This window comes from Ovis canadensis, chromosome 2 (genome assembly GCF_042477335.2).
Source record: "Ovis canadensis isolate MfBH-ARS-UI-01 breed Bighorn chromosome 2, ARS-UI_OviCan_v2, whole genome shotgun sequence".
NCBI lineage: Eukaryota > Metazoa > Chordata > Mammalia > Artiodactyla > Bovidae > Ovis > Ovis canadensis.
In genome coordinates, this window is record NC_091246.1 from 224,184,482 (window position 1) to 224,210,004 (window position 25,523).

Sequence of the window (25,523 nt, forward strand, 5' to 3'; positions counted from 1 at the left end):
TGTTATTTGTGACACCAACTGTGTCTAAAGCGGAAAGGTTTGGTTATAAGGAGCAGAAATGTAGCTCCAATGAGCTTAGACAAATGAAACATTTATTCCATAATTGAGCCGGACACTGAGGTGCACACAGAAATAAAGGAAGAGATACAGAAATTGAAACCAAGTAGAACCCTGTGGGCATGGGTATGGAAACCATCCTGTCATGGAAGCCTTTCTGTCTCTTGAAACCAGTGTTGCTTGTTTGCAGGGAATAGACTCAGCCTCCTTGACCTTCACTGAGTTTCAAAGGGACGCAAGAGACAAGGGTGGAACAGCCAAGAAACAATAGCACGGCCTTGGGGCAGGGTCCTGATTACACCTCAAGGACTACACATAACAATATCTTTGAGCTCTTTATAGAACTAAGTTTAGTTCAGTTCAGTTCAGTCGCTCAGTTGTGTGGACTCTTTGCGACCCCATGAATCGCAGCTTGCCAGGCCTCCCTGCCCTTCACCAACTCCCAGAGTTCACTCAGACTCACGTCCATCAAGTCAGTGATGCCATCCAGCCATCTCATCCTCTGTCGTCCTCCTCTCCTGTCCCCAATCCCTCCCAGCATCAGAGTCTTTTCCAATGAGTCAAGTCTTCGCATGAGGTGGCCAAAGTACTGGAGTTTCAGCTTTAGCATCATTCCTTCCAAAGAAATCCCAGGGTTGATCTCCTTCAGAATGGACTGGTTGGATCTCCTTGCAGTCCAAGGGACTCTCAAGAGTCTTCTCCAACACCACAGTTCAAATCATCAATTCTTCGGCGCTCTGCCTTCTTCACAGTCCAACTCTCACATCCATACGTGACCACTGGAAAAACCAGAGCCTTGACTACATGGACCTTAGTCAGCAAAGTAATGTCTCTGCTTTCGAATATGCTATCTAGGTTGGTCATAATTTTTCTTCCAAGGAGTAAGCGTCTTTTAATTTCATGGCTGCAATCACCATCTGCAGTGATTTTGGAGCCCCCCAAAATAAAGTCTGACACTGATTCCACTGTTTCCCCATCTATTTCCCATGAAGTGATGGGACCAGATGCCATGATCTTCGTTTTCTGAATGTTGAGCTTTAGGCCAACTTTTTCACTCTCCTCTTTCACTTTCATCAAGACGCTTTTTAGTTCCTCTTCACTTTCTGCCATAAGGGCGGTGTCATCTGCATATCTGAGGTGATTGATATTTCTCCTGGCAATCTTGATTCCAGCTTGTGTTTCTTCCAGCCCAGTGTTTCTCATGATGTACTCTGCATATAGGTTAAATAAGCAGGGTGACAATATACAGCCTTGACGTACTGCTTTTCCTATTTGGAACCAGTCTGTTGTTCCATGTCCAGCTCTAACTGGTGCTTCCTGACCTGCATACAGATTTCTCAAGAGGCAGATCAGGTGGTCTGGTATTCCCATCTCTTAAAGAATTTCCCACAGTTTATTGTGATCCACACAGTCAAAGGCTTTGGCATAGTCAATAAAGCAGAAATAGATGTTTTTCTGGAACTCTCTTGCTTTTTCCATGATCCAGCGGATGTTGGCAATTAGATCTCTGGTTCTTCTGCCTTTTCTAAAACCAGCTGGAACATCAGGAAGTTCATGGTTCATGTATTGCTAAAGCCTGGCTTGGAGAATTTTGAGCATGACTTTACTAGCATGTGCGATGAGTGCAATTGTGTGGTAGTTTGAGCATTCTTTGGCATTGCCTGTCTTTGGGATTGGAATGAAAACTGACCTTTTCCAGTCCTGTGGCCACTGCTGAGTTTTCCAAATTTGCTGGCATATTGAGTGCAGCACTTTCACAGCATCATCTTTCAGGATTTGAAACAGCTCAACTGGAATTCCATCACCTCCACTAGCTTTGTTTGCAGCGATGCTTTCCAAGGCCCACTTAACTTCACATTCCAAGATGTTTGGCTCTAGATTAGTGATCACACCATCATGATTATCTGGGTCATGAAGATCTTTTTTAAAGCTCCCAACTAATGGAAGATGTCAGCATACTTCATTCCAGAGAGACCACCTGAGGCCCAGGTGGCGCTAGTGGTGAAGAACTCGCCTACTAATACAAGGGACTTAAGAGATGCAGGTTCTGTGCTTGGGTTGAGAAGATCCCTGGAGCAAGGCATGGCAACCCACTCCAGTATTCTTGACTGGAGAATCCATGGACAGAGGAACCTGGCAGGCTACAGTCTGCAGGGTCACACAGAGTTGGACACTGAAGTGATTTATCTCTGCACACACAGATTAAAGGAACTAGAGAAGCTCACTGAGGGATTAACTGAGACCAGATTAAAGGAGTGTAGGCCCTGCACATACTCTGATGTTTTCAACAACCCACCCTTGAACCATTGCTGTAAAACTCCTCTCCAAATCCTTCCAGCTTGGGACACACAGTTTCCAAGGCTGGAGTCTGCTGTGTTCCCCTTTGCTTGGCAAAGGAATAAAGCTCTTCTTTTCCACTTCCCCCAAAACTCTGTCTCTAAGATTTGATTCGTGCACAGAGGTGGAGTTTTTGGCATCAAAATCAGGACCCCTCTTCATCATTGTTTGCTCATCTCCACTTCTTTGTGCTTTTCTTCAACAGCTAGCTAGTTGTGACCCCTTCCGAGAGGCTTTCCTCTGGTAGGTATGTGATCACTAGCAGTCCCTACTTAGCAGCTTCGCAGAAAGAGGGTACTGTAGTTCAGTCCTAGGGAAGGGTTATGAGTTTTCCTACTTGGGTTATAAACCAGTGTTGTCTGAACATGGGTGCTAGGCTTTGGGCCCTTGGACTTGTCCCCCTCCCTCTAGGACTTTAGTTTCCGGCACCAGAAGAAGGAAGATGAAAAGGTTTGCTAAACAGATGACAGCCAATAAGTGCTCCCACAGGTACAAAACTTTAGGAGATATATACTCCTTTTCCATAGTCAGCAGAACCCATTAATGTCTTCGCTGTTTACTCTTCTTTTGAGAAACAAATTAGTATAACCTAATTACTGTTGTTCTGTCCCCAATGGCAGTGGTTGGTTTAGAAACAGTGTGGGATGTAATTCTGGCCAAAGTGTTATAAAGAGACACTAACTGAAAGACTTCAGAGAAAAGTTCTCATCCTAAAGAAGGGTGATCTCTTTTACAGGCCACCCGCTGGTCTTCAGAGGATGCCTGGAGCTGCTGGATCAGGTTGCAGCTGTGAGGACCAAGTCAAGACTGAGGCTGAGATGCTGAGTAAAACAGAGCAGGGTACAGCTAGGTCCTAAAGGACCTGATCCAGCCAGCGTGTCGACTGACCTTGGACCACCCTCTCCAAGGATATTTTGCTTATGAGAGGACATTTTCTTTGTTGTTTAAGCCAGTGGTTTTCAAACTATGGTCTCCAGACTAGGAGTTTCAGCCTCCCTTGGGAACTTGTCAAAAATATAAATTCTTGAGTCTCACCCAGACCCACTGAATTCTGGGGATGTGGCCCAGGCCTGTGGGTTTTAAGGGGCCCTCCAGGTAGTTCTGGAGAGAACTACAGCTAGAACCCAGAGAGGATAGTTGTCATGGGGTGAGTGGTGGCCCCTAAAAGATAAATCCACACCCTAATCCCTGGAATCTGTAGATGTTACTTTATTTGGGAAAAGAGACTTTACAAATCTATTTAAAGATTTTGAGATGATAATCCTGGATTATCCATGTGGGCCCTAAATCCAATGATGTGTCCTTATAAAGGAAGAGCCGAGGGAGTTCAAGACAGACAGCAAAGGAGAAGACAGGGGAAAGGGGGAGGCCACGTGACCACGGAGGCGGAGATGAGTGATGGGGCCGCACGGGTCCTGACGGCGCTGGAGCCTGAGAGGCAGAGCACAGATGCCCCTCGGAGGATCCCCAGGGAGCGTGGCCCTGCCGACACTTTGGTTCCAGACTTCTGACCTCCAGCACTGTGAGAGGGCAAGTTTCTGCTGCTTTAAGCCACCAAGTTTGTAGTGATTTGTTATAGCAGCCCCAGGGAATGAATACAGTCCTCTCCTCTACGGGGAGGACTGCATTGCTTCTTCTGCAGAAAAGCTGGGTCAACCCGAGAAAGTGTGGCAAGGAGGGAGCGGAGGGGCTGGTTTCTCACTTTCTTCATTCTCTTTGACCTCCAGATAGTGCCTCCCTCTGGCCCACTCCAGAGGAAAAGCACAACGGAGACCTTTTGATATGGTCCATTGGGGTCAGCCTCCAGAGACTCAGAGCAGGGTGGAGCAGGAGGGAGAGAGGCTCTGGAAGGGCAGCTGGAAGCCACCCAGAACACACACAACTGCAGGCAAAACACAACTGAAAGGTAACCTTTGAACAGACCTGGAAGGATAAGGTCCAAACACGTATATGAGCTGAATGTGGCAAGAGTTCGTGCTTTGTGAAGTGAGAGAACGACAACATTCTGGCAAAAGTGGCCAGAAGAAGTGGAAATTCTAGTGATGTCTAAGTAATGGGACAAAGACGGCTGGAGGCCCTGGGGGTGAAGAAGTGACTCCTTGCATCTGTCCATGCTTGAAGATAGCTAGAGATGATAGCGAGATAAGAGGATGAAAGATGTGCAAACGGCAGGTGCTTAAGAGGGGTAGGGAAACAGAATGAGGAGAGGGAGGGACTAGGGCAACCACTATGTCACCTAACGGAGGACTGTGACATTTTTGTACATTTCTGACATTGTGGTTCAATCAACAATAGGGTCACTATTGCCCCTTTCAGCCCCCTAGTCATTTCTTCTACCGACAGATGAGGACAACCTCATAAGATTTAGGCTCAAAGCCCCAGGAGTTCTGCTTACAGAAAGGTGGCAGAGGGTCTGTCATTTAGATGAGGGGGGCCCAGGGCTCAGAGGACAGACATGCGTGTCCTGGGTTCATCTTCTTAGCCGAAAGTTGCCAGGCAGGGTCTGGGGATAGGGTAGGGTCCATCACAGCCACCATTCTCTGTGGCCCCAGGCCGAATCTTTTGCCTTTTCTGTGCCTCAGAATCACAGGAAGAATGAGGTTCTTTCTATCTTGAAGAGACTTTGAAAAGAACAAATAATGGTAAATAAACCAAGGGAAATAAATAAATAACAACCAGTGATTTACCAAACTACACAAAATTATCTAATTACAGAACTGGAAAGAAAAACAAAAGGCTAGGGAGGGGAGGGTGAAAGCATCTTGGGGTGAGGGGGGCGGGGTGATGGCTACAGAGGGATTAAAGGAATTCAGATTTATTAGCAGGAGAGACAACCTGGCTCCCTCTCCTAATTCTTAACAAAGCTTGCCTCGCTCCTGCAGATGCTCCTAGAGGGAACATCTGTCTACAGGCTCCTGGATTCTGATGTGTGAGCCTTTGGTCTAAGGAGTTGTTTTCAAGCCTGCGAACTGCGTGGCACACTCTGGTCTGGAACATTTCCGTATGCACCAAGTAAGGCATAAGCTACAACCACCACCACAACAAAGAGCCCAGTTGCTTAAGGAAATACACAGCTGTCAGTCACTTGCCAAAATGCCCTTCTCTGAGTCGGGGGGTGGGTGTCCCACACCTGCCGAGTCCTACAGCCTGCAGAATAATTCTTGCATGGTGCAAGAATGGTGTTTCATTGTGAGCAGAGACTGTCTCTAACATGTAGGGAGAACCAGAGGGTTCATAGTAGTTTGTGTTTGGAGTGTGTGTGTGCTTGCACGTGTGCGTGTATGCCACTGAATGTATCTGTGTGCCTGCATGTGATGCTGGGCCAGCAGAGATGGATACATTTCCACGCACGAGATGAGGCCCTGGCCTAGCAGCGAGGGATGTACACGTGGGCGTTGAGTGTGAGCCGACACGGAGTCCGGCCCCAGGGCCTCTGGGGGCCTGTCGCCTGCAGGGCTCATTATAGAGGAGACCAGGTGCTTGGAGTGTCCCCAGAGCAATACAGAGTGCAGTCATGAGTTTGAAAAATATTCCTGCGAGAGATATAAATAAAGACTCCAAGCCCAAAGCCAGGGTTTGAGAAAGCCATCCTTAAACACAGGATAATTTATAGCTGCTGCCGTCCTGTCCCGAGGATGACTCAGCTCTCCTAGCCTGAGCAGGCCCAGCCTGCTCCAGTAACCTTTGGGTTTGGCTGAAAGGAAGGCGCTAAAAAGAGAAAGCGCTCCAAGGAAGCCAGTGAGCTAACCACCCGGCTACCGGCTGCCCTTGCTGGGTCCTCTCTCTGCCACCTCCTCCTCCTTCTGGGCAAACTCCAGCCTGGACAGGGCTGATCAGACCCTGGAAGCTGAGGAACAGGCCCCTTGGCTATTCCTGGCTGGCCAGCCCTTGGGAAGTCTCTGAGATGGATACTGGTCTACCTCTGGGATCCGGTGGGTTCTGGTATCCACACAATGGGCCAGTCTTCCCCAGGAGGCACGATCTCAACGCAGACACAAGTAGAACTGGAGAGCTATTCTCAGTCATGGAGACTTTTGAACCGTACCAAAAGAATAGAAATGAGAGCACTTTCCTCTTTAATTAAAAAATAACTTACTCCAGTCAAGTGCCAAAAGTGGGCCGTGAAGAGGGGCAGATAAGCTTCAGCGTTGTGGTAAGTGTGTGGGGGGAGCAGTCAGACTTGAACAGGGTTAGTTTCTATTTCTCTCCGTAGCCCCCCACCCACACCCCGGCCACTGCCTGCCCCCCTTCCTACATTATATTTTTAGCAGACTCTTTGGCCAACCAAGGTGAAAGAGACAAACGCAAGTACAGAGAGTGCTTATCAAAACCCGTGGATGTTTCTTTTTCTCTTTCTTCTTTTTCCCTTAAAAACCTTCCAGGAGCAGGGAAAGGACTGGAAGTACTTGAAGGTCTTTTTAGCTCCAGGCCTCACCCCAGCTTGGATCTCAAGAATGTTTCAATGCCAAGGCCGTGTGCCTGACTGTCCAAGTGTAGAGAAGAAAAAGCGTCATTCAGAGCTATTTTAAAAATAGTTTCGCTCTTTGATTAAATGGCTAAACAGCCCTGGATCAAGTTTTCTCTGCTCTAGCAGACGAATTTGTGTAACTGGCCTAATTTTAACCTAGATCCTTGCATATCAGGAATGTAATCATCGCTAAAGAGATGAACAGTTTCTGAAATCTGTAACTAAGTGTCTTCTTTCAACATATGTTTAGTAAGCCATTGTGTGTGTGCATGTGTATGTTCGGATGTGTGTCTGCAAGCGGGGTTGTGAAAGATCTAAGTGAGGAGGAGTTGGCGTGTGATGCGTGGTGAAGTCCAGCAGCTTGTGTAGGGGGCAAGGGCTCTGACCTCTGGGCAGGACATTATCTTCGGTGCCTCTCTCTGCTGTGTGCAGGACTTATTGCTAAGCTATTGTCCAGGAGAGGTGACACTAGGGTGGGACACCTCAGCCTGGATTATTTATTGCTGTACATAGTGTTTATTTGTGGCACATAGGTGTTTTTTTAAAAATTGTGTATATGATCCATAAGGGAAGATCCCTTGGAGGAGGGGATGGCAGCCCACTCCAATATTCATGCCTGAAGAATTCATGGATATAGGAGGCTGGCGGACTACAGTCTATAAGGTCACATGACTGAAGCAACTTAGCAGTAGCATGATCAATAAATACTGTTAAAGAGAAGGAAATTTCTTCTTCCATGAAGGAAGTTTCAAGTCAGTCAACTTAAAACACATGCACATACCTCCTCCCAGATCTACACAAGCTGCCTTCATAAATGATAGAAAGCAGAGGACCACGGTAGCTGCATACCTAAAACTACACAGTTTTGGCATGCCGGGTTGCGTTGGAAAAACAAGAAGCCTGCTTCAGATTTTGCAGCTCAGTCTTTTGAAGTCCACCCTCTGTCCTCTGCCTCCTCTTTTTTCTAATCTCTCCCTCTGGGAGTATTTTCTTTTTTTTTTTCATCTAAAGGCCCAGTTTCTAAAGGCCCCCTGCTCTTTTAGTCACCCGTTTTTTTACATGATCAAAATAAGAAAGGCTGCCGTGATTGGTAAGCGTGGATTGATTAGCACATACAGATTGATTGGCACATATAGATTGATTAGATACTTCTAGATTGATCAGACGGACTTCCTTGGTGGTTCAGATGGCAAAGAATCTGCCTGCTGTGTGGGAGACCTGGGTTTGATCCCTGCGTCAGGAAGATCCCCTGGAGAAGGAGTGGCTACCCACTTCAGTATCCTTGCCTGGAGAATCCCATAGACAGAGGAGCTGGTGGACTATAGCCCACCAGGTTGCAAAGAGACACGATTGAGTGACTAGCACTTCCCTTCAGTTTGATCAGACCCCTGCACTTTATGGGAAGAAACAATGTTGGGGAGAAGTGAAGATTCTCAAGATCCCACAGCCATGGACGAGCAGCACCCTAGCCCTCTGAGACTGATGGGGAGTGAATCTACAATAATTGGTAAGTAAGAGCTGGAGAGAAATTCCACGAGCCTGCCAGATAGAAACCTGGAGGTGGGACTGGGGCTGAGTCAGGCCTCTGCCCTTTGCTAGCGGGCCGCCCTGCTTGGATTAACACTCGGGTGTATTTGGTTAGGCTGTCAGTGGCTTGTTTCTTCTGCTCTCTTTGGAGTAATCCACACACCTGGCAGGGCTCCCCCGATGTCATCTGTTCTCCGAGCAACTCAGCTGCCAGGCAGAAGAGCCCAGCCCAGCAGTCTTGGTTCTGAAGGTTATGGGAAGGCCCTTGGTAAGAAAACCAGCCTTGAGTTTCTGGATTCTCTTCCAGAGACAGTGAGGCCCCTTGGATTGGGTTTGCACTTAAGCTTGAATGCCCCCTCTGCGTACACACTCTGACCATCTGCAGTTCTTGGGGAAACACTGCAAAGATACAGGACCCATCTTGGGTGCAGCAGGGGACCACAGAGCCAGAAAGATACAAACTTCTGATCCCCCAGGATGAAGGTCTGAAGGAAGAAGCGTATCTGTTGCTCAAAGGAGAGGGGCTGTGTGTGTCTGCACAAGGCAATGGATGGGATGGCCTTTGTCCAAAAACAACAAAGTTGTGATCTGACAGACTTGTGAGATGGGCTGCTCACGTGCATCACAGCCCATGCTGAGGTCACTTGAACCTGCACACATGACTATCTTGGGAAAGGAGGAACTTCAGCTTCTGGAGAGAATTCAGAGGGGTGCAGGGGGAGAGGAGAAGGTGGAGAACTGAGAGGGAGGCGGTCCACCTTGAGTATCCCCCCTCTGCTGCCCTTCCCTCACCCCTCTCCCCTAAGGCAGAAGCCCAGGGCAGAGGTCAGACTAAAGCCAGCTGATTCTGTGGCTGTTTATACCCTGTAACCAGAGCCTGTGCCTGCTAGGCTGCCCAACAGCTGCGGAGATAAGGGGACGGGCCGTTGCTTCCAAAGGCTGGGTGACCTGTGCTGGCATCTACCTTGGGGGCAGCTTATCCTGATCATATACCTCGCCAGGGGGTGGGAGTGGGGAGAGGTGGGGCTGGCTGCCAGCTCCTGCGCGGGGTGACCTTCTCGAATCCAGGGTGAATCTTCGAGCTCCATATGGGACTTCCTCCTAGACTCTGTCCAAAGCCCCTGTCTCCTCACAGGGTTGCTTTTTACCCAGTCAAGAGGTGAGGAAGGAGTTCTGCCTGTTTCTTGGGTTTGTTTTCCTCTCTCTTTATCTTTGTCATCACAGAAACAGAAAAGAACACGTGGTAAAGCTCTGGGTCAGGTGAAATTTCTAGATTCTGCTGCCAGATGCATTTCAGGCCAGGGCATTTCTTGCCTTGCACCCATCCCAGGGCTCCCCTCTGAGGCCTTGTCTTCCCTCCCATCTCCATCCTCTCAGCCCTCCAGGCAAGGGGAGGGACCTCTCTGCCCATTCGGGACTCCCCGAAATAAGGCGGAGGTAGTGAACCCTCCCTGCTGGAAGTCTCCAAACCAGGCTCATCCTACTGGTCCTTCAGTGAGCGGTCCTTCTGTTCCATATCCCCAACCTATGGGGGCAGGCTCCCTCCACCTCCACCTTCCAGTCTGCCCTTTCCCTCTCCCATTCTTTCCCCTCCATCTGCTTCCTCTGACCATTTCCAGCCCTTTGGTCCTGGGCACCCCTCTGGAGCAGGTGGACACCGTGTTCTGTTTCCCAGTGTTCACACCTCTCCAGTATGAGATTTGAAGATGGCTCACATGTTCTTTCCTTTGGTTTCTTGTTCCCCTACCACTTGGGCTCATCTTAGAGCCCAACACTGGCATGGCGCATGACCTGGGACACTCAGCACTGCCTGCCAAGTGGCTTTTTTTTTTTTTTTTTTACTGTCCCTGCCTGTCCCCTACCTGCTGGTGACCTGGGCAAGGGTGGAGGTGGAGCTCATGGAGTTGGCTGAGTTTGTTCAACAGCTGCCTCAGAATGGAAAAGGTGAGGGCAAGGCTCTAACGTATGGGAAAAACAATGAAAACCAAGGAGTTCCGACTAAGAGAATCCTGAGTTCAAGTCCACACACGACCAGTGACCAGCTGTGGAACCTCGGTGTCCTCATCATTTAAAATGGGGAAGATGACACCTCACACTTCAGGGTCAGAGGAGATAATGAAAAGGAAGATGCTTGGGAAATTGTTTTTCTTTAGTGTGTCTGACAGTAGGTCTCAGCAATCTTTGCTGCCTGCATGAATACAAGGCAGGAAAAGAGAAGGGTGAGGAAGGAGGGAAGGAGAGAAGGGGAGAGGAAAGAAAGAGAATGAAGCTTGCAGGGACCCCCTGCTTTTTCAAGCATCAGAATCTGAAGCAAACTGAACTTAGAGACTGCTGAGCTTGCAGGTTCTGGCTCCAAGATTTTCTGTGTCTTAACTTTGTAATTGGATACTCACTGACAAAGCTTTTTTTTTTTTCTTTTTCCTTCCCCTGATCAGAGTCTAAGTGAGCTGAGAGTGCATTAATCTAACAGCCAGAACAGAGGGGTTGATTAATAACTGTTGGTGTGTGTCTAGAGGACTCCTCCAAAGAGAGGGTTTCCTAAAGCAGCCAGGCTCACCTCTCCCTGATCCCTGCCGCATTCTGCCCCCCCCATTCTGCTCCCCCTCATTCTGTTCCCCCCATTCTGCTCCCCCTCATTCTGCTCCCCACCGCATTCTGCTCCCCCTTATTCTGCTCCCTGCCACATTCTGCACCCCCCCATTCTGCTCCCCACCGCATTCTGCTCCCCACCTCATTCTGCTTCCCACCCTCATTCTGCCCCCCATTCTGCTCCCCCCCTCATTCTGCGCCCCCCATTCTGCTCCCTGCCGCATTCTGCTCCCCACTTTCACTGCCCCCCTCACGTCCTAGGCTTCTCCTGCTCCCTCTGGAGCCTGAAACGTGTCTTATGCCACATCCCCCTTGGGCCTGGAACATTTCTGATGCCAATCACTTCCAGGACTCTGCCACTTTCCAACCGACCTGGGTAGATCACTGAACCCCTCTGGGTTTCAGTTTCCTTATCTGTAAAGAGAAAAATTAGATATAGCCTTTGTTAGGAAAGCTAAATGGGATCATGTAAGGGAAAGACCTAGCCTAAGGTCAGGCTTCAGGCTGTAGCACAGGTGATGGCCTCTCCTGCTTGGGTTCATCAGAGTAGCTTCCCCCTTCCTCTCTCTGGAGGAACTGTCCCCTTCCCTTCCATTCCTTCCTCTGCTCCTCCCTCTCCCCCAGCAAAGACTGGCATTAGCCAATTTCCTCCCTGTCATCAAAAGTAAGCCCGTCACCTCCTACCCTACTTTGTGTATCTTTGTTTTACTGGATGTGGGAGAAGTTATAGATTTTAGAACTTTGCACAGTCTGGCAAGCTTACAACTTCACATCTTCTCTGGTGGGATAATAGCTAGAAGCTCTGTTGGGAGTTAGCCTCCTGCTTGAATTCTTTTATTTTAAAGTAAAACCACATTTATGAGACTTCCCTGGCAGTCCAGGGGTTAAGACTCTGTGCTTCCAAAGCAGGGGGCGTGGGTTCAGTCTCTGGTTGGGGAACTAAAGATTATACATGCCACATGGTTAAAGAAAAAAAGAAAGAAAAACCACATTTATTTACTAACCACAGGGTTGATCCTAATTAAAGGAATACTTTGAAATAGTTGCATGTGAAATGTTTGTGATAAAAATAATTGAATGCAGTGATGAAAAGGAAAAAAAGCATATGGAGATATAGACAGAACTTGCTTATCATCTCAAAGCTAATTGTCATCAAACATGATGATGACATTTTTATTCTGCTTTTTCATAGATCTGAACACAGGTGACATGTTTCCTCATACATTGCACCCACTAATTTTCCATCTCTCGCTTTTCTTGTCATTATGCTTTCCTTTCTCCTTCAGTTCCTGGCGTTCATTTGTAAAGTTACAGATCTGAGTTTTTTTGCCATCAGCTGCAGTTTCTTCAACTCTCTCTCCCAGGTTCCAAGAAAACAGTGTTGTTTTCAAAGTGCTCTCAGCCTTTACTGGAGGCCTTTGTCATCAGAAGAGATGACACAATCTAGGTTTTGGCCATTCCCCTGCTTTTGACAGAGGCGTTACTACTTTTACTGCCTTCGTGTATTTATCGAAGTCCATGCCCTTTACCAGGCACCAGAGGCTGGTTCTTACACCCTCTTTTCATGAAGTGTGAGCATTTCTAACATATTTTAGCCAATCTACATATTGTTTTTCTAATTTCGAAGAAAGAACCCATTTCCATTACTCTTCATGCTGATAAACAAGGCACCAGTAAAAAAAAACCCGGTTTTGACTAGAAAATTAACAGTGTTGTTGTTGTTTAGTTGCTCAGTAATGTCCAGCTCTCTGTGACCCCATGGACTGCAGCACTCCAGACTCCCCTGTCCTTCACTGTCTTCCGGAGTTTGGTCAAACTCACGTTCATTGAGTCGGTGATGCCATCCAACCATCTCATCCTCTGTCATCCCCTTCTCCTCCCGCCTTCAGTCTTTCCCAGCATCAGGGTTTTTTTTTTCCCAATGAGTCAGCTCTTTGTGTTAGTTGGCCAAAGTACTGGAGCTTCAGGTTCAGCATCAGTCCTTCCAATGAATATTCAGGGTTGATTTCCTTTAGGATTGACTGGTTTGATCTCCTTATGGTCCAAGGGACTCTCAAGAGTCTTCTCCAACACCACAGTTCAAAAGCATCAGTTCTTCGCTGCTTAGGATTCTGTATGGTCCAGCTCATATGACTACTCGAAAAACCACAGCTTTGAGCTCCCATACTTCAAGCCTCCTTACTCAAAGGACTTGGGGTGGCTGACCCTGGAGACAGGACTTACCTTCCTGAGGCCCTGGGAGATTGGTTGGAAGCCACCCTCTGCTGGACTTCACATCCTTCCTGGGTTCCTCCCTTCTTGCTCTGCTTCCACATTTTCTTATCAGCCCTTTGGGGGAGCACTTTCATAATAAAGTGTGTAAGATCCCTCCTCTCAGGTCCGCTTCTGGGGAACTGAATCTAAGACAGCTGGCTGCGCATTTCTGCATGTTGGCAGTTCTTGGAGCTGAAAGAAAATTGGAATTACTAGGGGAGCTTGTGAAAAATGCAGATTTCAAGGTCAGGTCCCAGAGAATGTAGTTGACTGAGGGGGGCCCTCGAATCGGCAATTTGGTGAGCTCTCCGGGGCGCGGCGGGGGGGGGGGGTTCCTGCATCGTGGCCCTGAAGCCTCGTTTTGAGAGCCCCGGCTGTGGCCCCGGGACAGCGCTAGTTACACCCGTAACATGTTGGTTGCTAGCTTGGGCTTCTTCAGCCCCACCCTACCTTGACATCTGCTGATCCCACAACTCCAAGTGGCTTGGCTTCAACCAGGAACAAATTGCTGCTGCCTACGGTCCAACTGGCACTCCCCTGGTGTCAGGCTGATCCTTCAGACAGGGTCACTTACACACGGCCCTGATTCAGCCAGGGCGCTTTTCAGAGACCTCCATGTTTGAATGCTTGGGAATCACGAGACTTCTCCTTGGCTCCCATTTGTATGCTCTTTCCAGCATCTGCCCAAGTTGCCCAGTTTTCATGTTCTGGTTACCGAGGCCCCCTTCTCCCCTGCTGCACACATTCTTCATCTCAGATCTCGGCAGCATGGGGCGTGGGACAGAGCCCTGAAACTGCCACTTCTGGCAGTAAGTGTGGTAGTTACACACACGAGCATGATTGTTGCGCTCCTTGGGTTGAATCAAGGCTCCCTCGTTTACTAGCTGTGTGGCTCTGGGCAGGCTATTGATATTTAAACTCTGTGTACCTTGGTTTTTTGTTTTGTTTTGTTTTTTAAACTGGAAATCATGAGAATAACTACTTCTGAGAGTTGATCTGTTGCTGATCAGTAAGATGCCCAATACATAAAGCGTGCTCAATAGATATTTGCTAAACTTATTGTACAAGCAGAACAAACTTCTCTGACTGCCAGCCAGACAAGCCACCTGGAGATGAAAGGATGTTATTTGCAGCCTCCATGCACGGGGGTACATCCCTCAGGAGCCCTGGTTCCTTTCAGCCCTGTACATTCTCTGCTGTGTAGGATATGAGTAGTAGAAATAAGTTGCTGAGTCTTTTGTAGCTCTGCATGGTTATGCTTTGACTGCTGACAGACATATGGAAATTTTGACTCTAGGGATAGCAGAAGGGACAGGAAAACGACAGGATTTGTACTGGAAAGTAGCCTGGTCCGACCCACACTCACACATACATTCTCATTCACTCATTCAAACACAGACTCACGTACACTGCCTTCCATACATTCTCTCACTCACACACGATTTCAAGCAGACTCACACAGGCTTGGTCACCCACTCTCACACATTTGTCTCAGAAATACTTTCTCCATTCCCCACAGTCTCATGAGTGATCCCTGTGGAGTCATAATTAAAAAGACCTTTGAATATTATATATTAGCACATATACATGGAATTTAGAAAAATGGTATTGATGAACATACTTACAGGGCCAGAATGGAGATGCAGACGAAGAGAATGGACCGTGGACACAGCAGGGGAAAGGGAGGGTGGGACGAATTAGAATAGTCTGTGTGCATACAGCACCGTGTGTAAAATAGATAACTAGTGGGAAACTGCTGCAGAGCACAAGGGGCTCAGCTCAGTACTCTGTGGGGACTTAGAGGGCTGGGATGGGGGCGTGGGAGGGAGGCTCAGAAGGGAGGGGATGTATGTATACATGTAGCTGATTCACGTTGTTGTACAGCAGAAACTAATACAACGTGGTAAAGCAACTATACTCCCATTAAAAAAAAAGTAAACAATTCAGAGAGGGGAAAAAATAAATAAAAAGAATTTTATTGGAAGTCGGCGGGGCTGGGGGGGTGGTGGCAGGATCTGAGCAGAAGGTTTTATGGGGTCTACTGTGTGCCGGCTGCGCTTGGGAGGTGACCGGCCAACCAGGCTGGATTCCTGAGTCTTCTGGAAAAAGTCTTCAGGCAAAAACAATTTCATTACAGAGCCAAATAATCAAGCCCTGTACCTGAGATTCAAGCAATCTGTGGTTGAAGAGTCTGAGACATCTTCCTGGGAGGCACCATCACCAAAGGTAGAAAGAAAAACAACCCAGGTGTGCCAAGTGTGATGCTACACACTTTTAATGAAGTAGGTCATTCAATCTTCTAACAACTGGTAGGCAATGCTATGGTCCCATTTTACAGATGAGGAAAATGAGCCATGGTGGGATTTGGTAACTTTCCTGAGGTCCCTCAGCTTGTATGTGTGCAAGCTGGGTGGGAACCCAATGGCAGCTTGCCTCCAGGATCACACGGAGGGGCTGATGTCTGAGCTGAACTTGGAAGCCCTTGTGCAAGTGTAGGGTGGGTGTTGGGGATGAGGGAGGCAGCGAAAAGGCACACAGGTGGGGAAGTGGATGGTGTGTCCCAGAGAAGGGAAGGCTGCCAAGGTAAGTGAGAGTCAGATCTGGGAGGAACCTGAATATTTGTTTAAGGAGATTGGCTTGTGTTTGGCCCTGCGGGCAATGGTGGAGGGCAGAGGCCAGAGGAGAACAATTTGCATTTTAGGAGGATAGTTCTGACAAAGTGGATGGAAAGGACCACAGGTTAGAGAAGGAAACCCTGGTTAGGATGCTGTTACAGTGATATGGTCCACCCGAGAAGACATGGGGGCCCACTAAGTCCAGAGGCAGAATTCAGGCCACTGCAGGGGTTGGATGGGCAGGACTTTCTGACTGATGGCAGGAGGTGATCTTGGAGGAGAAGGAAGGAAGAAGAAGAGTTTGATGGGAGGTTTCTAGCCAGGAAGCTGGAAGGATGGTGGGGTGGTCACTGAAATAACAACAAAGGAGTAGAGGAAATCAGCTGCTAGGTGAAAGATGAAGAAATTGTTAGTGGTGAGGACATTGTAGAGTAATACAGGACTAGAGGTATAATGTTGTACATGTGAAACAATAATGTAATGTTACCTAGGTGAGAAATTTTAAAGTATATACTAATTAATTAAAAAAGTTAGTAACCTAAAAAAAGAAAGATGCTTTTGAATTGTGGTATTGGAGAAGACTCTTGAGAGTCCCTTGGGCAGCAAGGAGATCAAGCCAGCTAATTCTAAAGAAAATCAAGCTTGAATATTCAGTGGAAGGACTGTTGCTGAAATTCCAAGACTTTGGCCACCTGATGTGAAAAGCCGACTCATTAGAAAAGATCCTGATGCCTGGAAAGATTGAGGGCAGGCGGAGAAAGGGGCAACAGAGGATGAGATGGTTGGATGGCATCACTGACTCAATGGACAGGAATCTGAGCAAGGTCTGGGAGATGGTAAAGGTCAGGAAAGCCTGGCATGCTGCAGTCCATGGGGTCACAAAGAGTCCCACGTAACTTTATGACTCAGTTCAGTTCAGTCACTCAGTCGTGTCCAACTCTTTGTGAACCCATGGACTGCAGCATGCTAGGCTTCCCTGTCCATCACCAACTCCCGGAGCCTACTCAAACTCATGTCCATCACATCCGTGATGCCATCCAACCATCTCATCCTCTGTCATCCCCTTCTTCTCCCGCCTTCAATCTTTCCCAGCATCAGGGTCTTTTCAGTTGAGTCGGTTCTTTGTATCAGGTGGCCAAAGTATTGGAGTTTCAGCTTCAGTTCGTCCAATGAATATTCAGAACTGATTTCCTTTAGGATTGACTGGTTGGATCTCCTTGCAGTCCAAGGGACTCTCAAGAGTCTTCTCCAACATCACAGTTCAAAAGCTATCAATTCTTCGGCACTCAGCTTTCTTTATCGTCCAACTCTCATATCCATACATGACTCCTGGAAAAATCATAGCTTTGACTAGACGAACCTTTGTCTCTGCTTTTTAATATGCTGTCTAGGTTGCTCACAGCTTTTCTTCCAAGGAGCAAGCGTCTTTTAATTCCATGGCTGCACTCACCATCTGTAGTGATTTTGGAGCCCAAGAAAATAAAGTCTGTCACTGTTTCCATTATTTCCCCATCTATTTGCCACGAAATGATTAGACCGGATGCCATGATCTTAGTTTTCTAAATGTTGAGTTTTAAGCCAACTTTTTCACTCTCTTCTTTCACTTTCATCAAGAGGCTCTTTAGCAACTGAACAACAACAAAAAAGAAAAGACTTTCTTCCCAAGAATGAATGGAAAAAGAGCTAATGGAGTAAGAGGTCTCAAATGTATTGTGATTTCAACTTTCTTTCTTAAAGAAAAATGTGTATCTTTAAAATTCTTCCCCAAATCAAAATCTTGGAAAGCACTTGGTTTATAGTATCTTATATAATTGTAATAAAATAATTGTATGAGAAAAAAAGACTAAGAACTTAGACAAGGTATACTACTTAACGTATATATGTTTCTCTTATTTAGCTGATTTGCATAGCCTATTAAAAAAAAATAGAGCACAAGAGGGGACTTCCCGGGTGGTCCAGTGGTTAGGACTTCACCTTCCACTGCAAGAGGTACCGGTTTGATCTCTAGTCAGGGAGCCAAGAGCCCACATGCCTGTGGCCAAAAAACCAAGACATAAAACAGAAGCACTATGGTAACGAATTCAATAAAGACCTAAAAAAATTAAAGCATCCTAATGTGACATTTGTAGGAAAGAAAACAAAAGAACATGGGAGAAGACATGGGTAGGGGAGGTGGTGTAGAGATGTACTCGCTTGGAAGGGATCCTGAAGCAGGCACAGGGGACACTGAGCTGCAGGAGGCTCTGCTGGCCCCAGGGCCTGTGGGGAGGCACGTGGGGGCAGTGCCCTAGGAGAATGCCCAAGTGGGAGGAGGGAAGAGCCAGAGGCGCTGGTTGTTAGAGAGGTCAGGCAGAGAGTATTCCACCGGGAGAGAAAGGTCAGTGTATGTGTTCTGAGACTGCACTTATCATTCCCTCCAGCGCTTCCCCTTGGGGCCGGCTTTCTTCAACTGACCTCTTCCCCGTGGCCACTGACCCGGCCTGAGCCCCGCCTTCCACCTCCAGCTTCCCTCCACAGCTTTGCTGGCTTGGAGGGAACCAGCAGCCTGTGGGGAAACCTTTCCCTGAAAAATGTATAGCTAAGACTGAGCCAGCACTGGGAACCGGTGAGCTGAGGGAGCGTGGTGGTAGTGAGATCTGTGGTGCCGATATTGACCAAGATCTCTACTCTTCCTAGCTTTGGGGCACAAAGATGAATGAGACCCATTCTTTGCCCTCAAGGCCTTCAGAGATCAGCACATGTTGGTCTCAGGGTGGAGATGTTGTAATGGAGTCATCAATAGAGGATCTGGAGAAAGAGGATTGACTGATTCTTTCCGGGAGCATGGCGGACACTGCCCCCAAGGAGGAATTTTTTGCGTTGGGCCTGGGAGTGAGCAGGGTTTTCTAGGCAGACAAGAGCAGCCCAAAGTTACGTGACTATTAAATATCAGAACCAGGATTTGAATGCAGATTTCCTCTATAGTGAGATGTTCATGGTTATTGCCCTAGGCAGCATGAGGCTCTGACGTGTGGTTAAGAATAAAGGTTCACCACAGTAGTTTTTGAAAACTGGTTTTTGGAAAGCATGGGATCCAGGGTAGGGAGGGCATTCTCAACAAGAAAACCACAGGAAGCAAGTCACGGTGGAAGTAACAGCCAGGAAGAACACGTGATTTGGTGGAGAGTATAAAGGAGCAGATGGTTGGGTGTGACCGGAGAAGAACCTGGACAGGAAGGTTGGGACCAAACTATGAAGGACCCCATGGCTGATGTGTTTTGAGTATCCTCTGGCAGACTTGAGGAATAGCATTTTCTGTGATGGATCAATGTTCTGTATCTGTCCTGTCCAATATGGTAGCTACTGGAGAAGGAAATGGCAACCCACTCCAGTGTTCTTGCCTGGTGGGCTGCCGTCTCTGGGGTCGCAGACAGTTGGACACGACTGAAGAGACTTAGCAGCAGCAGTCACATGTGGCCACTGAGCACATGCAATGTGGCTTGTGAGGATAAGGAATTGCATTTTTACTTTATCTTATTTATGTTTCAGCTTAAAGAACCACATGTGGCTAGTGGCTACTGCATGAAACAAGGGAGGTCATTTGCTCCTCACAATAAGTTGGGCAGAGATCACTCGTCCATTTTTAGGCAAGCTAAGGTTCTAGACCCTGATGCTGGGAAAGATTCAAGGTAGGAGGAGAAGGGGACAACAGAGGATGAGATGGTTGCATGGCATTAGCGACTCAATGGACATGGGTTTGAGTGAACTCCAAAAGTTGGTGATGGACAGGGAATGAAATGAATGCAGATTTCCTCTATAGTGAGATGTTCATGGTATTGCCCTGGGCAGCATGAGGCTCTTCTGTGTGGTTAAGAATAAATGCTCACCACAGTAGTTTTTGAAAACTGGCCCCTGTGGATTATGTAGGGGAGCTGTGTTTGTTATAACACCCAAGCTCCTGCCACAATGGAGTAACACAGATATCAAGGAGACAATACAATCAGAGGGAAGGATGGGGCTGTGGGATGAAGCTATTGTTGAGTTAATGGAAGAAGTATCGAATTCTTCTTTTGATTCTGTCAAATGATGAAATGCAGTTGTGAATCTTAGACCAGTTGCCTTCCACCTGTGGAATGGAGCATGTTTATTGATGGAATAGGGAGGCTTGCCAAGATATTCCATGGCCTTTTCCATCCCACTTTTGGAAACTCAGACTCAACAGGAGCCATGCTCTGAAATTCTTACAGCCCAGACATCTGCTGATGGGGTTGATCCTGTATGAGGTGAGTGTATAGCTGCAGCCTCTTGACCAGAGGTCCTGGGTGTGAGATAGATTCAAGATTCCAACTCCTATACAATTCAGCTTCATTCTCACTGGGGATGAGGAACAAAGTCCTGGGACTCAAGTGGAACTGTCACTGTGGTTGGATTAAGAACCTGGGCAGAAGGGCAGCAGGCTTCTGAAAGCATAGGGCTGATGAGGCCTCACTAAAGAACAATGCGAAAGTTCTGGAAATTTTGAAGCTACAAGAAAAAAGATATAGATAGCATTATTTTTTCTATTTATGATTTTAAAATATTTTTTATCAAAGACTTTTTATTGGAGTATAATTGCTTTACAATGTGTTTGTTTCTGCTGTCCAAAAAAGTGAATCAACTATATTTAGACATGTATCCCTTCCCTCTTGAGCTTCCTTCCTACCCCCACCCCCGCATCCCATCCTTCTAGGACATCACAAAAGCATTGTTTTTTAAGGGTTTAAATTCCTGAACTCAAAATAAGAAACATCTAACTCTAGCGCTTTTAAGATGATCACATTTGGTACTTTGGGAGGTCTGCTTGAAAACAACAAAAGGATTTGCAGGAAAAAATATTGGCTTTTGTCATTCTTATCTTCATTATTAATGAAAATTCGTATTTCTGTTCTTTCATTCCCTGTAGGTCTTGGCATTCTTGAAGATATTCACAGCCACGGAGGGACGTGGTGGGGAGCCCAGCACCAGCCTGGATTTGCTCAACCTGAAGTCTTATCAGTACAAGCACAGGATTCCTTTTCTGGGCTTTGAGTCCCCAAAGAATTAGAAATTTTGTGTCTCATTTCATCTTACCTGGCTGCGTTTCCCCCTGTTACCTCTCTGGCCTTGTACAGAGCAGGTCATCACTCATAATTCAGCTACTTCTATATCAGAAGTTTGGAGAAATGGGAAATTTAAAGGTCTTCAAGGCAGATAGGTAAATTCCTTAAAGGAGACTGGAGAGGTAGGGCTGGGGCTTAGCATGGTCTGCCTTCTGTTCCCAACTGTGCATTGCACACAAGGTTGCCATAAAAAATGTGGGACACTCAGTCAAATTTGAATTTCAGATCAATAGCAAGTAATTTATTTAGCATAAGCATGTCCCAAATATTGAATTCATTGTTGATTTGAAAATTCAAATTTAAGTGAGCATATTCTATTTTTGTTAAATCTGGCAAACCCTAATTGTACATCCTCTTGGCCTATCATTTAGCCTCTGGCAGTCTTCCGCTAAACTGCAAGCTTGCTTCTTGCTGGCACTTTTCTGTTGTTACTATACAGAACTGCTGGTCACTGTCAAAGTGCACCCTGGGAAGAGGGAGGAAGTTAACTCCCATGGGACAACCCATGACCAGTGGGATGGGAGCTGATGTAAAATATTCTCTCTTTCCATCCCTCCAGCGCATAGAATTGTGAATGCGTTCTATCTGGCTCTTCAGAGGATACCAGTGAGACTGAGCCTCAGTTTCCTAGAGTGGTGACTAGCTCAACAACGCACCCCTGTGTTAGACTCCCTCCCTCCCTTCCTCCCACTGCCCCACTCCTATTTCTTGGGATCACTTCAAAAACTAAGCTTCCTGAAGACAAATATTATCTATTAATGCATATATGTGGAATCTAGAAAAATGGTACAGATGAACCTATTCGCAAAGCAGAAATAGAGACAGAGACGTAGCGAACAAATGTATAGAACCCAAGGCAAGGCGGGGGAAGAGGGCGTGAATTAGGAGATAGGGATTTGACACAGGGAAGATCCCCTGGAGAAGGAAATGGCAACCCACTCCGGTATTCTTGCTTGGAGAATTCCATGGATTGAGGAGCCTGGTAGGCTACAGTCCACGGGGTCGCAAAGAGTCGGACACAACTGAGCGACTTCACTTCACTTCACTTCTACACTGCTATGCGATAGATAACTAATGATAACCTCCTGTATAGTACAGGGAACTCTACTCAATGCTCTGTGGTGACAAAGAGGGGACATATGCATACGTTTAGCTGATTCACTTTGCTGTACAGCAGAAACAGCACAACATTGTAAAGCAGCTATACTCCCATAGAAACAAACAAAAAAGAATTTAGCAACATTAGCTGATTCAGAAATGAAGCAAAACAAAACAAAAAACTAAGTCTCTTGCACTCAAGCCCTGGGCTCAGGCTCCCCTCTCAGATGGGGAAGCTCAGGTTAAGAAAGGTTTACTGGTGCTTATTCTGGAAGGGGAAACTCGATCTCAGAGCTGTATAGCATTTTAGCAAATTTGGACTGGAAGAATCCTGAGAGATCGATATAGCACACCCACTCATTTTAGAGATTTGGAAACAGGCCAGGGACTTACCCAAGATCATTCCCCATCCTCACCAGCCCAGGGATAATCTGGAATTTCTGTCCTTCGTGAAGTGAATGAATCTACATAAAAGCACAGTGCTTAGCACATAGCAGGTGTGTGGAAAATGTGAAAATGGAATGCTATGGGGAGGCAAGTGGCTAAAAGTCTGCTGTAAGAGGGGACAAAATGTTTCCATATGTCTCAGTGGCAAGCCTCTGTTTATAGGATCCTTCCACCTGTTGCTGCTCCTCTGGGCTCTGATTTGCACAGATGAGGTGAAGGGAACTCTATATCGTTAAAGACATCCCAAGCAAGGCAGCCCGTAGGAAGAGGGACTCAGTGACAAATCTTAGTGGAAACCTTAGCTCCTGCATTTCTGCACCAGAGGCTGAGAATTTGGGCAACCAGTGCTCTCTAGGAATCGGTGAGAGCCTTTATGAATCAACCCAACTTTAATATTTGAGCTCAATTCCACTAATTTTTGCCAGGGACTGCCTAGGTCTGTAGTTGTTGTTGTTCAGTTGCCCAGTCATATCTGACTCTTTTCTACCCCATGGACTGCAGCATGCCAGGCTTCCTGTCCATCACCAACTCCTGGAGCTTGCTCAAACTCATGTCCATTGAGTCGGTGTTGCCATGCAACCATCTCATTCTCTGTTGTCCCCTTTCCTGCCCTCAATCTTTCTCAGCATCAGGATCTTTTCCATTGAGTCGTCTCTTTGCATCAGGTGGCCAAAATATTGAAGCTTCAGCTTCAGCATCAGTCCTTCCAATAAGTATTCAGGGTTGATTTCCTTTAGGATTGACTGGTTTGATCTCTTTATACTCCAAGGGACTCTCAAGAGTATTCTCCAATACCACAGTTTGAAAGCATCAGTTCTTCAGCACTCAGCCTTCTTTATGGTCCAACTCTCATATCCATACATGACTACTGGAAAAACCATAGCTTTGAATATACAGACCTTTGTTGGCAAAGTAATGTCTCTGCTTTTTAATACACTGTCTAGGTTTGTCACAGCTTTTGTTCCAAGGAGCAAGCATCTTTTAATTTTAATGACAGAAAGCCTAAGTCTGAAGAGTAACTAATATGACCCATCTCTGCTCCAGGGTACGCATGGTCCAATTGACCATAAAAGCAGGCCTCCTGAGAAAGGAAGAAAAAAAAAAAAAAGTCACTCAGTCGTGTCTGACTCTTTAAAACTCCATGGACTCTAGCCCGCCAGTCTCCTGTGTCAATAGAGTTCTCCAGGCAAGAATACTGGAATGGGTAGCCATTTCCTTCTCCAGGGGATCTTCCTGACCCAGGGATTGAACCTGGGTTTCCTGCATTATAAACAGGTTCTTTACCATCTGAGCCACCAGGGAAGCCCCTGAGAAAGGAGGTCTGAACCAAATTTATCAAACCAAACTCTTGAGATGGATACCCCGTAACCTGTAATAAGTACCTGCCCCAGGGAGAAATGAAGAAATAAATGACAATATGTATTATATATATTTAAAGTTCTCCTCTGGCATGAAGGAAATGCTCCCTGAACCACTTGGAATCCTGGAATTAGAGCAAACGGGCTCTGTCAGAAAAGAAGAGGAAAAGGAATGCTGGTTGGTAGGTGGACTAGTCGGGGTTTGCAGGGGGAGGCAGAAAAAAGCTGGTACCAGAAGAGATGGTTAAAAAGAGTTTAGCAAAGGGAGTGCACAGTGTGGACAGTGTTGAGGGAGAGCAAGCAGTGGTGTGAGGCACACGGTGCCTGGCACTGTGGGAGGCTGCTCCCGCCCCTGCGTGTAATGATGTCGCGTAGCTACAAGGGATAGCTGCCTGGCAGGTGCAATGGTTTCTGCGAGAAGAATTCAGTCGCTATCAATCTCCAGACGTGCAAGGAGAGAGTAGGGGTGTGGGGTGGGTAAATAGCCCAACCTTGCTTTCCTTCCACCTTCCACTTCCTATAGATAACTCCCATTGGTAGGAACCAACCGGAGGCCAGAGGCCAAGGAGGCTTGATTGGTCCAGTCTGTAAAGGTCAGCCTCCCTGGGCACCGAGCAGGGTAGAGAATGCAACTGGAGAGGCAAATAGAGACCATCCAGTGAAAAACAAATGTCCATCTCAGTAACTTTATTTAAAACTTACAACTATAGTAACACATACAACCAGCATGGACAAGTTTGGGAACACACCTGACTGTCAATAAGCAAGCAATCAGTGAGAACAGAAGTGCATTAGGGCATGAGAGCTTGGCCTTGTGGCTGTGAGCAGTCAGTATACTGTGGGTTTGTCTAGTTTACATCTCAGTGGGAAGAGAGGGTATTGGTTGAGTCTATGAGTTTGTTGGGCTTCCCCAGTGGCTCAGACTGTCAAGCGTCTACCTGAAATGCAGGAGACCCAGGTTTGAGCCCTAGGTCACAAAGATATCCGGGAGAAGGAAATGGCAATCCGTTCCAATATTCTTGCCAGGGGAAGATCCCCTGGAGAAAGAAAAGGCAATTCCCTCCAGTATTTTAGCCTGGGAAATTCCACGGACAGAGGAGACTGGCAGGCTAGAGTCCACGGGGTTGCAAAGAGTCAGATACGACTGAGCAACTAACACACATGAGAGTCTATTAGAGGAGATAGGTTAAGAGAAATTTCCTATTTTACCACCCTTCTTTCTTGGAGTAGACAAAAAGCAGAGGGGATTCTGTTAAGTTCAATTTAATATTGTTTATTAAGTATTTCCACTGTACCTACTGGCACCCCCCTCCAGTACTCTTGCTTGGAAAATCCCATGGATGGAGGAGCCTGGAAGGCTGCAGTCCATAGGGTCGCTAAGAGTCGGGTATGACTGAGTGTCTTTCACTTTTCACTTTCATGCATTGGAGAAGGAAATGGCAACCCACTCCAGTGTTCTTGCCTGGAGAATCCCAGGGATGGGGGAGCCTGGTGGGCTGCCATCTATGGGGTCGCACAGAGTCAGACACGACTGAAGCAACTTAGCAGAAGTAGCAGCAGCAGCACTGTACCTACTATTGAGAGATAGATACTTTAGGGACAAAGAGAGGAAGGATAAGATATGGATTCAAGCGTCCTGGAATTTACGTTCTAGGTG

General features: G+C 47.0%; 2 long non-coding RNA genes across 4 annotated transcripts in view; both read left to right on the forward strand.

Moving 5' to 3' along the window:
• The window catches only part of LOC138432878 (uncharacterized), a 43,261-nt gene extending 39,833 nt beyond the window's left edge, over nt 1–3,428 (forward strand). Inside the window, exon 2 of the long non-coding RNA XR_011254016.1 lies at nt 3,131–3,428. This is a non-coding gene — a long non-coding RNA (uncharacterized lncRNA). The remainder of the gene's footprint in view (nt 1–3,130) is intronic.
• A 2,680-nt stretch (nt 3,429–6,108) lies between these two features.
• Nucleotides 6,109–21,306, forward strand: LOC138432877 (uncharacterized). Of its 3 annotated transcripts, XR_011254015.1 has the most exons (4): nt 6,350–6,547; nt 8,238–8,369; nt 15,369–15,457; nt 20,768–21,306. It is a non-coding gene; the product is annotated as an uncharacterized lncRNA (long non-coding RNA). The 3 variants fall into 3 exon arrangements; XR_011254013.1 differs by lacking the exon at nt 15,369–15,457 and having other exon boundaries at nt 6,109–6,547; XR_011254014.1 differs by lacking the exons at nt 6,350–6,547; nt 8,238–8,369; nt 15,369–15,457 and adding an exon at nt 8,489–8,657.
• The last annotated feature ends 4,217 nt before the right edge of the window (nt 21,307–25,523 follow it).